The sequence below is a fragment of the Tamandua tetradactyla genome, chromosome 3 (assembly GCF_023851605.1).
Source record: "Tamandua tetradactyla isolate mTamTet1 chromosome 3, mTamTet1.pri, whole genome shotgun sequence".
Taxonomy (NCBI): domain Eukaryota; kingdom Metazoa; phylum Chordata; class Mammalia; order Pilosa; family Myrmecophagidae; genus Tamandua; species Tamandua tetradactyla.
Genome location: NC_135329.1, coordinates 209,944,470 through 209,957,342, shown reverse-complemented (window position 1 = coordinate 209,957,342; position 12,873 = coordinate 209,944,470). Strand labels below are relative to the sequence as shown.

General features: G+C 40.6%; 1 pseudogene; it reads right to left on the bottom strand.

Annotated features, from left to right (window-relative positions):
* Positions 1-9,876: 9,876 nt before the first annotated feature.
* LOC143675901 (UDP-glucuronosyltransferase 1A6 pseudogene) lies at positions 9,877-12,466 on the bottom strand (annotated as a pseudogene).
* Positions 12,467-12,873: the final 407 nt, after the last annotated feature.

Below are 12,873 nucleotides of genomic sequence, written 5' to 3'. Positions count from 1 at the left end.
ATCCCTCACCCTACGCACTTGAACCCCATCACCTTCTCCAGGCACCCCCACCCCACCAGTCCCTAGTGCAAACACCTGCCCCACCCCCCCACCCCAAGTGCTGCCCAACCCACCTCTCCTGCACACCTCCCAAGCACTACCTCCCCCTCCCTGTTCCCTGCAGACTGTTGCCAGTGCATAAAGGTTGCAGGCACTAATCTCCATACCTAGACTACCACTGACCCCCGCCCATAGTGTCACACAGCCTCATCCACCCTCCCTGAGCTAAGCCATCCGTTTACAGAACTCCCAGGCCCATGCATGTGCTCGGGCTCCCAATCACGTCATTCATTTCTGGGAACCGCACTTTATAGCAGTCCTAGAACTGCACATGTGCACAGCCCTCAGCCTCACTTCCCAGCTCTGAGAAATTGCCAACCTATGCATCCAAGTCACATCTGCCCCCAATCCACGAAGGCATAATACCAACCTGCTCCCACAGCTCTATGCATGCACGAAAAGGGCCCCATGCCTTAGACCAACGCACACCAGGGTTACACACCCCAGAGTGGTGCACCCACACAGCTACACCCTCCCTTGCCACTGGATGCCCACATTCACAAGCTTCAGCATAACATCCCCAACATGCATCCATACCTGCCCTGAAACAAATCACCATACTGAGTCCTCCACCCCGTGCCCTGCTCCCTGCTGTACAACCATCCCACAAACAAAAGGCCTTAGACTACTGAAAGAAACCAACTCCCAAAGTAAACCAATCAGGATATTTACATGCGATGAAGACAGCAGAAGATCACTAAGCATATCACAATGCAGACAGATAAAGCCCTGCCTAATGACCAAATTAAAACACCAGAGGAGACACAAACATTGGAACAACTAATCACAGAGGTTCATACAACTCTGCTAAATAAAATCAATGGGATAGCAAATGGCATAAAGGAGATGAAAAGATAGTTGAAGAGCACAAAGAGGAATTTGAAAGAATAAACAGAAAAATAGCAGAAATCACAGAGATTAAAGACTCTGCTGATCAACTGAAAAAACATACTAGAGGCACACAACACCAGATTTGAAGAGACAGAAGAAAGAATAAGTGATATATAGGACAGGATAATTGACTTCAAAGACTCAAAACAGCAAATGGCAGAAAAGATGGGAAAAAATTGAATGGGAACTCAGGGAAATCATAGACAAAACAAAGTGCACAAATATAAGAGTCATTGGTGTTCCAGAAGGAGAAGAGAGGAGTAAAGATCTAGGAAGAGTTGTTGAGGATATAATGGGGGAAAACTTCCCAAACATCATAAAGGACATAATTATAGAAGTCAAAGAACTCCATACAGATTAAACCCAATAGGCCTTCCCCAAGGCATATACTAATCAGTCTGTCAAATGTTGAAGAGAAGCAGAAAATTCTGAAAGCAATAAGAAAAACAATCTACTACATACAAGGGAAATCAAATAAGACTTGAGTTCAGACTACTCCACTAGCACCCTGGTGGCAAGAAGGCAGTGGTATGATATATTCAAGATCCTGAAAGAGAAAGACTTTCAGCTTTTGTCCTTCAAAACTGAGGGAGAGATTAAAGTTTTCACAGGCAAACAAGTCCTGAAAGAATTTGTTAACAAGAGCGGCCCTACAAGAAATATTGAAAGGAGTTCTGCTGGCTGAAAATAAAAAGACAGGAGAGGGAGGTCTGGAAGAGGGCACAGAATTGAAGAGTACCTCTAAGGGTAATTTAAATAATACAAAGAGAAAGAGGGAAAAGAATATATAGATCTGACAAATAAAATTAAAAAGATAAGATGGTAGAATTAAGAAATGCCTTTTCAGTAATAAGTTTGAATATTAACAGACTAAACTTATCAATTAAAAGATACAGATTGGCAGAATGGATTAAGAAATATAATCCAGCTATATGCTGCTTACAAGAGACTCATTTTTAGACACAAGAATACAAATAGATTGAAAGTGAAAGGATGGAAAAAGATTTTCCACGCAAGTGGTAACCAAAGAAAGCAGGAACAGCTATATTAATATCAGACAAAAATAGACTTTAAATGTAAAGACATCATAAGAGACAAAGGACACTATATACTAGTCAAAGGGTCAATTCACCAAGAGGATATAACAATCATAAATGTTTATGCTCCCAATCAAGGAGCTCCAAAGTACATGAGGCAGACACTGGCAAAACTGAAGGGAGCGACAGATGTTTCAGCAATAATAGTAGGAGACTTCAATACACCATTCCCCTCTATAGATAGAACAACCAGACAGAAGGTCAACAAGGAAATGGAGAAGTTAAACAACTTGATAAATGAAATAGACCTAACAGACATACATAGGTCATTGCACCCAAAAGCGCAAGGTTATACATTCTTCTCTAGTACTCACGGAACATTTTCCAGGATAGAGCAAATGCTGGGGCACAAAACAGGTCTTTATAAATTTTTAAAAATTGAAATTATTCACAGCACTTTCTCTGATCACAATGGGATGAAGCAGGATCTCAATAACCACCAAAGAACAAGAACATCCACAAATATATGGTGATTAAATAACACACTCTTAAACAACCAGTGGGTCAAAGAAGAAATTGCTAGAGAAATCAGTAGCTATTCGGAGATGAATGAAAATGAGAATACAACTTATCAGAACTTATAGGATGTGACAAAGGCTGTGCAGAGAGGGAAATTTATTGACTTAAATGCCTATATTAAGAAAAAGAAAGAGCAAAAATCGAAGACTTAATAGCAAAACCAGAGGAACTTGAGAAAGAACAGCAAACTAACCCCAAAGCAAAGAGGAGAAGAGAAATAACAAAGGTCAAAGCAGAGATAAATGAATGGGAGAACAAAAGAACAATAGAAAGAATCAATAAACCTAAAAGTTGGTTCTTTGAGAAAAACTATAAAATTGATGGGCCATTAGCAAGACTGACAAAGAAAAAAAGAGAGAGGATGCAAATAAACAAAATCAGAAATGAGAAGGGGTGTGTTACCAGTGACCCTAGAGAAATAAAAGAAATCATAAGAGGATACTATGCCAACAAACTAGACAACTTATATGAAATGGACAAATTCCTGGATACATACAAACAAGGTACACTGATGCAGAAAGAAACAGAAGATCTCAACAAACCAGTCACAAATAAAGAGATTCAATCAGTCATCAAAAATCATCCTATAAAGAAAAATCCCAGGACCAGATGGCTTCACAGGGGAATTTCATCAAACATTCCAGAAAGAACTAACCCCAATCCTGCTCAAAGTTTTCCAAAAAAATGGAGGGAAAGGAACTCTACCTAACTCATTTTATGAAGGTAATATTATTTTAATACCAAAACCAGGTAAAGATGCTATTAGAAAGGAAAATACAGGCCAATCTCCATGATGAACATGGATGCAAAAATTCTGAATAAAATGTTAGCAAATTGAATCCAACAGCACATTAAAAGAATTAAACATCATGACCAAGTGGGATTTATACCAGGAATGCAAGGATGGTTCAACACAAGAACAATCAATTAAGGTAATACAGCACATTAGCAAATCAAAAGAAAAAAAATCACATGATCATCTCGATTGATGCTGATAAAGCATTCAACAAAATTAAGCATCTTTTTCTGATAAAAACACTCCAAAAGATAGGAATCAAAGGTAACTACCTCCATGTGATAAAGGGAATATATGAAAAACCAATAGCTGGCATCATACTCAATGGAGAGAGATTCAAAGCCTTCTGCCTAAGATCAGGTACAAGACAAGGATGCCCACTGTCACCACTATTATTCAACATTGTGCTAGAAGTTCTAGCTAGAGCAATCAGGCAGGACAAAGAAATAAAAGGCATCCAAATTGCAAAGGAAGAAATAAAAGTGTCATTATTTGCAGATGATATGATACTATACATGGAAGACCCTGAGAAACCTACAGCAAAGTTACTTGAGCTAATAAATTCAGCAAGGTGGCAGGATATAAAATTAATGTGCAAAAATCAGTAACATTTCTATACACAAGCAATGACCTAGCTGAGAAGACAGTCAATGAAAAAATTCCATTCAAAATAACAACTAAAACAATCAAATATTTAGGAATGAACTTAACTAGGAACATAAATGACTTGTACACAGAAAACTACATAACATTGCTAAAAGATATCAAAGGAGCTCTAAACAGGTGGAAAGACATTCCATACTCATGGATAGGAAGGTTAAATATAGTGAAGATGTCAATTCTACCCAAATTGATCTACAGATTCAACACAGTACCAATCAAAATTCCAAATCTACTTTGAAGATTTGGGAAAGCTAACTACCAAATTCATCTGGAAGGGAAAGAGACCCTGAATAGCTTAAAGCATCCTAAAAAAGAAGGACATAGTGGGTGGATTAACACTCCCTGATTTTAAAACCTATTATAAAGCCACAGTGGTCAAAACAGCATGGTACTGGCACAAAGACAGAAGCATTGACCAATGGAATTGAATTGAGAGTGCAGAAATAGACCACCAAATCTATGGTCAACTGATTTTTGAAAAAGCCCCCAAATCCTCTGAACTCGGACAAAATAGTCTTTTCAATAATTGAGCATGGAAGAACTGGATATCAATAGCCAAGAGAATGAAAGAGGACCCCTTCTTACACCCTACACAAAAATGGACTCAAAGTGGACCAAACACTTTAAATATAAGAACTAGCAACATAAAGCTTCTAGAAGAAAATGTAGGGAAATATCTTCAAGACCTAGTAATAGGAGGTACCTTCCTAAACTTTACACCCATAGCACAAGCAAAAGAAAAAAATAGATAAATGGGAACTCTTCAAAATCAAATGCTTCTGCATCTCAGGACTTTGCGAAGAAGGTGAAGAGGCAACCAACTCAATGGGAGAAAATATTTGGAAATCACACATCAGACAAATATTTGATTTCCTGTATATATGAAGGAATCATACAACTCAACAACAAAAGAACAAACAATCCAATTATGAAATGGGCTAAAGGTATGAATAGACATTTTTCTGAAGAGGAAATACAGATGGCTCAAAAGCACATGAAGAGATGCTCATTTTCACTGGCTGTAAGGGAAATGCAGATCAAGACTACAATGAGATACCACCTCACACTTATAAGAATGGCTGCTATTAAACAAACAGGAAACTATAAACGTTGGAGAGCATGTGGAGAAACTGGGACACTACTGCACTGCTGGTGGGAATGTATAATGGTACAGCCACTATGGAAGACTGTTTGGCGGTTCCTTACGAAACTAAATATTGAGTTGCCCTATGATCCAGCAATAGCACTACTTGGTATATACCCAGAAGTGCTGAAAGCAACGACTGACATTTGTACACCAATGTTTATAGCAACATTATTCACAGTCACCAAAAGATGGAAACAAACCAAATGCCCATCAACAGATGAGTGGATCAACAAAATGTGGAATGTATATAGGAAGTAATATTATGCAGCAGTAAGATGAAATGATGTCTTTAACACATGACAAGATGGATGATTCTTGAGGACATAATGTTAAATGAAATTAGCCAGACACAAAAGGACAGATACGATATGATTCCACTTTTATGACAGCATAAAGGTATAATCACAGGCTTATAATACAGAATATAGGGGACTTAGAGATACATAAAAGCTAGAGATGGGTGAACTGTTACCAAATGAGGTTGAACTCCAATGTAAGGGAATAGATAGGAGTGAAGGTGATTCTCTAGTGGGTCTAGAAGTAATATACCATATTGAAGATGAACAAGATTGAAAGGGGTTTTATACACCTACACGTCCCACTGACTACACTAGAAATATGAATGAGTTCTCATGAGAATTATTTCAAAGATTTGATTCTTGTATAAAGAGTGTTCAAGTCCAGGGTACAGGGGTAAAACTGCTATTGCATGCTATAGCTCTGTTCAAAAGGAAACCATCAGCACTACCACAGCAACAACAGAGGTAAATAACGGGGTGAGGGACAAGAGTTAAGAGGAGTTAGATTTCCTATTTGGTGAGGGTGTGTTTATTGGTTTTCTGTCTCTTGGGAGCAATGCATTTATCTAATATTGAAACTGTTGATGGACTGTGGTCTTTGGGCCCTCTACATAATGCCCAAATGAATGCAGGTGGCTGAAGGTTGCACTGATGGAGAAGTAGATTAACGAACAATAGTATACACTTATGAACAAAGGTTGTGCGGCTACAAAAAGGAACGATGTCGTGAGGTATGCAACAATGTGAATGAACATGCTGGACATTTGGTGAGACAAGATAAGCCAGAAACAAAAAAACAACAATGGTATGATCACCTTCAGAAAACACTTATAAGAAAACAGGGGCCTAGAGTGTAAGCTTTTAGAGAAGACATATTAAGTCTTGAGTCGTGATTATTTCTCGGTTTTGAGAGGCTGTTTTATATATATAACCTGACATTTAGAGATAAGAATGAAGCCGAACAGGTTGGGGTTAAAGTAATTCAGAACATAGGGATAAGGAAGACTGTGTCTACATTTTAGAACCACACATAGTCTCTGAGACCAATGGAAGAAAGGTTTATTTGATCTAGAACTGAAATTTTCTGTGGTGCATAATCTAATTCAACCTATTTGTATAGCTCATGTGAACAACGGAAACACAGGACACTCAGAATAAGACAAAGGTTCTTTAATCCTGTATAGATTATTGTAATGCCTGGAAACATCCTAGAGTATATTATGCAGAGAGTCAAAAAAGTATTGGCAAAGTCCCTTGAGGAAGGGGAGAAAGACTATGAAACTACTAAACCTTACCATCAGGGAATCCCCTGATACTGTGTCAAACCTTAGGGATACCCAAATCAATAGGCCATGGCCTCAATCATGGGGCTTACTCTTGTGAAGCTTATGTAGGTAGCATAGAAGCTTACACTACCTATAGGTATGTTTAAGAGTTACTTCTGGAGGACCTCTGTTGTTGCTCAGATGTGGTCTCTGTCTCTCTAAGTCTGACTCTGCAAGTGAAATCATTGCCCTCCTCTCTACATGGGATGTGACATCCACGAGTGAAAGTCTCCCTGGTGACATGGTAGATGACTCCCAGGAATATATCCAGACCTGGCACTGTGGGATCAACAATTACATCCTGACCAAAGGAGGGGAAGGAAGTGTTATTAATAAAGTATCAGTGGCAGAGAGTTCAAATAGATTTGAGAGGCTACCCTGGAGGTTGCTCTTCAGCAAGCTTCAGGTAGACCTTGCTACCTAACATAACCTGCCAACAGCCAACCAGGACCATTCCAGCCGATCCTAAAGAACACTTTGGGCAATATAAGATTCCACAAGGGCTCCAGGCACTAGAGTAAGTTTCCAGAAACCTACAACCTCCAGATGGGTCCCTGGTCCAGATACGTCCTGAAATCCAGCCCAGCTTCTCCAGGACATCAGATGGTTCCATCTCTCTACCCCATATTAGTGACAGACCCTTCTAATAACAAAAATTTAGAATTGCAATAGCCCAAACAATCCAAAGAGAGGTATGGAAAGATCAAAAGTGATGGTGAAATTATACATAGAAGATAGGACTTAACAAATAAATATGAATGGTGAATCATTAAATTGATATCTCTTTTCGTCTCCTGTATTTTAGAGCAGCTAGAAGTAAAAGTCTAAAATTGTGAAATTGTAGCCCATGTCAAAATCTGAAATATGTTCTACAACTAATTGTGGTGCTGTGCTTTGAAATTTATAGCTTTTTTGTAATTATGTTTTTGTTCACAAAAAAAAGAAGGAAAAAAAAGTCGATGTGATCATAAAAAATTATTTAAGCCCTCTAGCCTCCTATATTCTGGAGTAGCTAGAAAGGAAATTATGAGAGGATCCTATGGTAGCCCATGACAAACTCTGGGATCTGTCCTGTAACCACTTTTTGAAGATTGCTTTGAAAACTATTGCTTTTTTATTTCTTTGCTTTGTATATATGTTACACTATACAATAAAAAGTTAAAAAAAAAAAAAAAGCACTCCACATGCAATCATTTCCTAGATTTTTCAGTTATTTTAAAAAATCAAGTTTCTAGATTTTGGGGTATTCATGTCAAATATGTATACTTTTACCTCTGACTCCCTCTAAAATGTAACCACTCTTTAGAACACTACTCATTCACAGAAACACATTTATGCCAAAATGTCTGGTAATCTCAAAGGTAAACAGTTGTAAAGATAAACACTGAGTTTTGAAAGAGAAGCAAACATGGTAGTCATTGCCTCACCTCACATATTTTCAAAAGTGTTTATAAAGAGTGACTTGGGCTCTCTCTCTCTGTCTCTCTGTCTCTCTGTCTCTCTGTCTCTCTCTCTCTCTCTCTCTCTCTCTCTCTCTGTCCCTCTCTCTCTTTATCTCTGTCTCTCTCCCTCTCTCTGTCTCTCCCCCTTTCTGCCTCTTTCTCTCTCCTGTTGCTCTCCCTCTCTGCCTCTCTCTGTGTCTCTCTCTCTCATACCCTTCTCTCTCTCAGGCTCTCTTTCTGTGTGTGTCTTTCTCTCTCTTTATCCCTGTCTCTCTCTGTCTCTCTCTGTCTCTCTCTCTCCCCCCCCATCAGTTTGACCAACTAGTTTTAAAACTAAAAGTTAATTACCTTTATGTGTTAAAGCTTTTAAGGTAAAAATAAATAATTAATGAATTCATAAAAGAAAAAAAAAAAAAAAAGAGTGACTTGGCATTTTCAGGCATTGTTCCCCTGCCTCCCCCCTCTGCTCAGTCAATGACTGCTGAAATGTCAGCCTGCATCAGAGAGCCCCAGGAAGACAAGGTGATCACAGAGGGTTGGAAAAGCACCCCTGCTACCCCGCACCACCCCAGCGGGCACCCTGCTCAGAGACATGGCTGATATTTTCAATTTATTAAAGTCAGTGTTTCTTATTACTCTGGGAATGAGGTGTGACCAGGCATTGTAGGATGTTTAGCAGCCTCCCTGCCTGCCACTTACAGAAGTAAGAGAGATACCCCCAATTGTGACACCAAAAATATTTCCAGATATTATGCCCTGAAGCACCACAGATCTAAGTGGTTCTGGAACACATGAAGAGGAAACGGGAACACAAGGGTACCCCTGAGGACTTGGGATCTAGTTTTCTGTGTAACTGCTCCCCAAAGAATGTTGCAAGAAAACCATGGTGCTCTCATCACCTCCCAGGGAAAGAGTTCCAGCTGCATTGCACTTGGGCCCAAGGAAGAAAGGGATAGGGATGGAGTTTCCCTGCAGGGTTTACAGAGCATTTCACATGCTGTCCATGGCCCTGCATGAGGGGGCAGGGCCCACAGTGTCAGCACACGTTTTGCATAAAGGGCCAGATAGTAAAGTGTAGGCTTTGCAGGCCACAAATGATTCTGCCACATTTTCTTTGCTTTCATTTCTTTCTTTGTTTTAACAGCCTTTACTAGTGTAAAAGCCATTCTTTGCTCTGGGCCATACAAAACAGGCCTCTGGCAACAGGCCTCTGGCAGGATTTGGCCCAGGGCTGTAGTTTCCTGAGGGTTCAGGGAAAAAGCATGGGACTAAATTGGGAGAATGGGTTTGGTCCCCACTCTGGGTCTCCTTGTCTCCCTGACAAGAAAGTGTGGGATTTGGACTAGAACCTTTCTAATGCTCGTTCTAAGGTTCTGTGACTCTCCGCAGGCCACCTCGCTAAACATGTCTCCTTACTACAGCCCCACATCAGCCTTTCTCATCCAAATGTCTCTGTGTCACCTCAGCCTCAGATCTCACACAGATCCCCACTATAACTTGAACTGTGTCCCATCAAAAGATACGCTCAAGTCCTAACCCCAAGGCCCTCAAATGTGATCCTATTTAGAAAGAGGGTCTTTGAAGATTGTTTTCATTTTCTATGCTGAAAAAATGTAAAATACAAGAAGTGGGTTGGCTTTTACAATAGGAATTTATTAACTTGGAAGTTGACAATTCTGAGGTTGTGAAAATGTTCAAATCAAGGCATCAACAGGACAATACCTTCAAAGACTGACTACTGGAGATCCTCAACTCCTTTGACACATGGCCTGGCACATTGGGACATCTGCTGGTCTCTCCCTTCTCTCCCAGGTTGTATCACTTCCAGCTTCTGCCTTCGGTGGTTTCCTTTCTGAACTCTGTGTATGTTATCATATCTCAGCTTCTCTGGGCTTTTCTGTGAGTTTCTCTGATTTTCCCTATGTGTTTCGTCCTTTTATAAAGGACTCCAATAAAAGGATTAAGACCAACCTGGAGTATGCATGAACTGAAAAACCTAATCAAATGGTCCCACTACAATAGAGCTACAGCCACAGGAAAGGATTAAAAGAATATGATCTTTTGGGGAATACCTACAGCTTCAAACTCTTACAAAGATGATATTAGTTAAGACGAGGCCAAACTGGTTTAAGATGGGTCTAAACCAATATGACTAGTATTCTTAGAGGCAGAGGAAATTTAGACAGAGTCAGGAGACAAACAGACAGAGAAGAATCAAGGGCAGAGATTGAATTATGGTTCAAGGCAAAATGAGCCATGGGTTGCCAGCCAGCCACCACCAGAACCCTAGAGCCTTCAGAGGATGCAAGGAACTGCTGACACCTCAGGTTGGACATCTAGCCTCCAGAAGAGTGAGGCAATAAATTTCTGTCCTTTGTGGTACTTTATATTATGGTAGCCCTAGGGAATTAAGGTACCTTTTTACCCCAAGAATGGCATATGATTCTATCTCCACTGAAGGTATGTTTCTTAGGAAAATGTCCAAATGTGAGTCAGCAAAAGCAGGCAATTGACTGAGGGAAGACAGAGCACATAAGAATGATTTTTACTCAAAGAAACAGGAAAATTAAAAAAAAAAAAGAAACACCACCTAGAGAACATTATGCTGAGTGAGACTAGCCAAAAACTAAAGGACAAATACTGTATGGTCCCACTGATGTGAACGGACATTTGAGAATAAACTTGGAATATGTCATTGGTAACAGAGTCCAGCAGGAGTTAGAAACTGGGTAAGATAATGGGTAATTGGAGCTGAAGGGATACAGACTGTGCAACAGGACTAGATACAAAAACTCAAAAATGGACAGCACAATAATACCTAATTGCAAAGTAATCATGTTAAAACACTGAATGAAGCTGCATCTGAGCTATAGGTTTTTTGGTTTTTTTTGTTTGTTTGTTCTTTTACTATTATTATTACTTTTATTTCTTTTCTCTATATTAACATTCTGTATCTTTTTCTGTTGTGTTGCTAGTTGTTCTAAACCGATGCAAATGTACTAAGAAACGATGATCATGCATCTATGTGATGATGTTAAGAATTACTGATTGCATATGTAGAATGGTATGATTTCTAAATGTTGCGTTACTTTCTTTTTTTCCGTTAATTAATAAAAAAAAAACAAACACCAGTCTGAGATATCTCACCTCTCTTTTTGCAGTTTATTCCTCCAACGAATATCATGTTGGGCATGGATGGCCAGGGGTACTCGAACACAAAGTCATACCTTAGCAGACAAATGGAGGCCTTCCAATCCAAGGTGGGGAGGGACACATCTCTCTCAAGGAGATTAAATGCCTGGTTTTGATACATCTTATACACAAACTGAAATATAGTGAACTCTTAAGAAATTCACAAGGAAGATGGCCACCCGCTGGGGAACGTCATCTGGTCTGAGAACTGAGTGTAGCACATGGGGACGTATGACATGGGGTATGGGCTTCTATTGACCACATGCTCTGGGAGACACGGGGAAGCCCTGAAGAGGTACACGGAGGGCAGGCCCAAGTACATGACCAGGATCACGCCAGAAGGTGAGGCTGGGTCTGTGAAAAGGACATTGAATGTGCTCACCCTAAGGAAACTCAGGGTGTCGGAGTCCTTCAGGAGGCTCTCACAGTTGGCAAACATTAGGTCCAGGAAAATCATCACATTCCTGAGCTCAGTAGGAAGGAGGCCGGGGTATGAACTGATGGTAAAATGACTGTTTCCAAAGGAGCAAAACTGGTTCTTCAGATCTTCCTGGGTGTACAGCACTGGGTAAATTTTCTTGTGCAGAATTTGGATTCTTTCAGCAGCAAATTAACTTCTGGAACTAGCACCACAACCTCATGCCCCTTCTCACTGAGGCGCTCACTCACTTCTTTCATACTGAGCCAGTGGCTTCCATCCTGAGGGACAACCAGCACCTTCTCTCTTCCAGCCAGGCCCCACAGTGCTAAGAAGAAAAGCCCTGCAGAGACTCTCTGCAAGGCCTCAAGAGGGAAAACCATGCTGCAGCAAATGAAAGTAATAGTGATGCCCGTTAATGGTTTATACTCCCCAAACAGGATGGGAGAGTAATTTGCTCTGTGCACTCACTGCATTACTGACGGAAGTCCAAGAATATGATGGGTGTGGAAACCAGGCTGTCCAAGTAAGAGGCGGTTCCTAGAATTTCTGAACCGATTTTCCCAGAGTTAGTCATGCACAGCAGAACTGTCACCCAAAGCCCAACCCTAACCCAGTCAAGCAGGAGGCAGCATCCTGATTCCAGACAAAGAAGAGGAAGCTCCAAGAACCAGGTTAAGTTTCTGTCCAAGGACAGAACTCACTCCAGGATTGCAGCCAATATCCAAACGCATTGTTCCAGGGCGTGCAAAGAGTCTGCTCAGCCCAAGCTGGACGCAGCTTTCTGGGAGGATGGGCACCAGCAGGTATTTCTACTCAAAGTGACCAGAGACAGGAGGAGGATGGTATTGAGACAGCAACAAGACCCCGGCAGGTAGCAGGGTGAGCCTAAGTGGTGCCACCCTCCGGGGCTCAGAGGCAAGGCTCTGAGGTCAGGGCCTCGGGAGAGAGCTTGGCCTAAGCCAGCTTCAGGGCCAGGGGAACC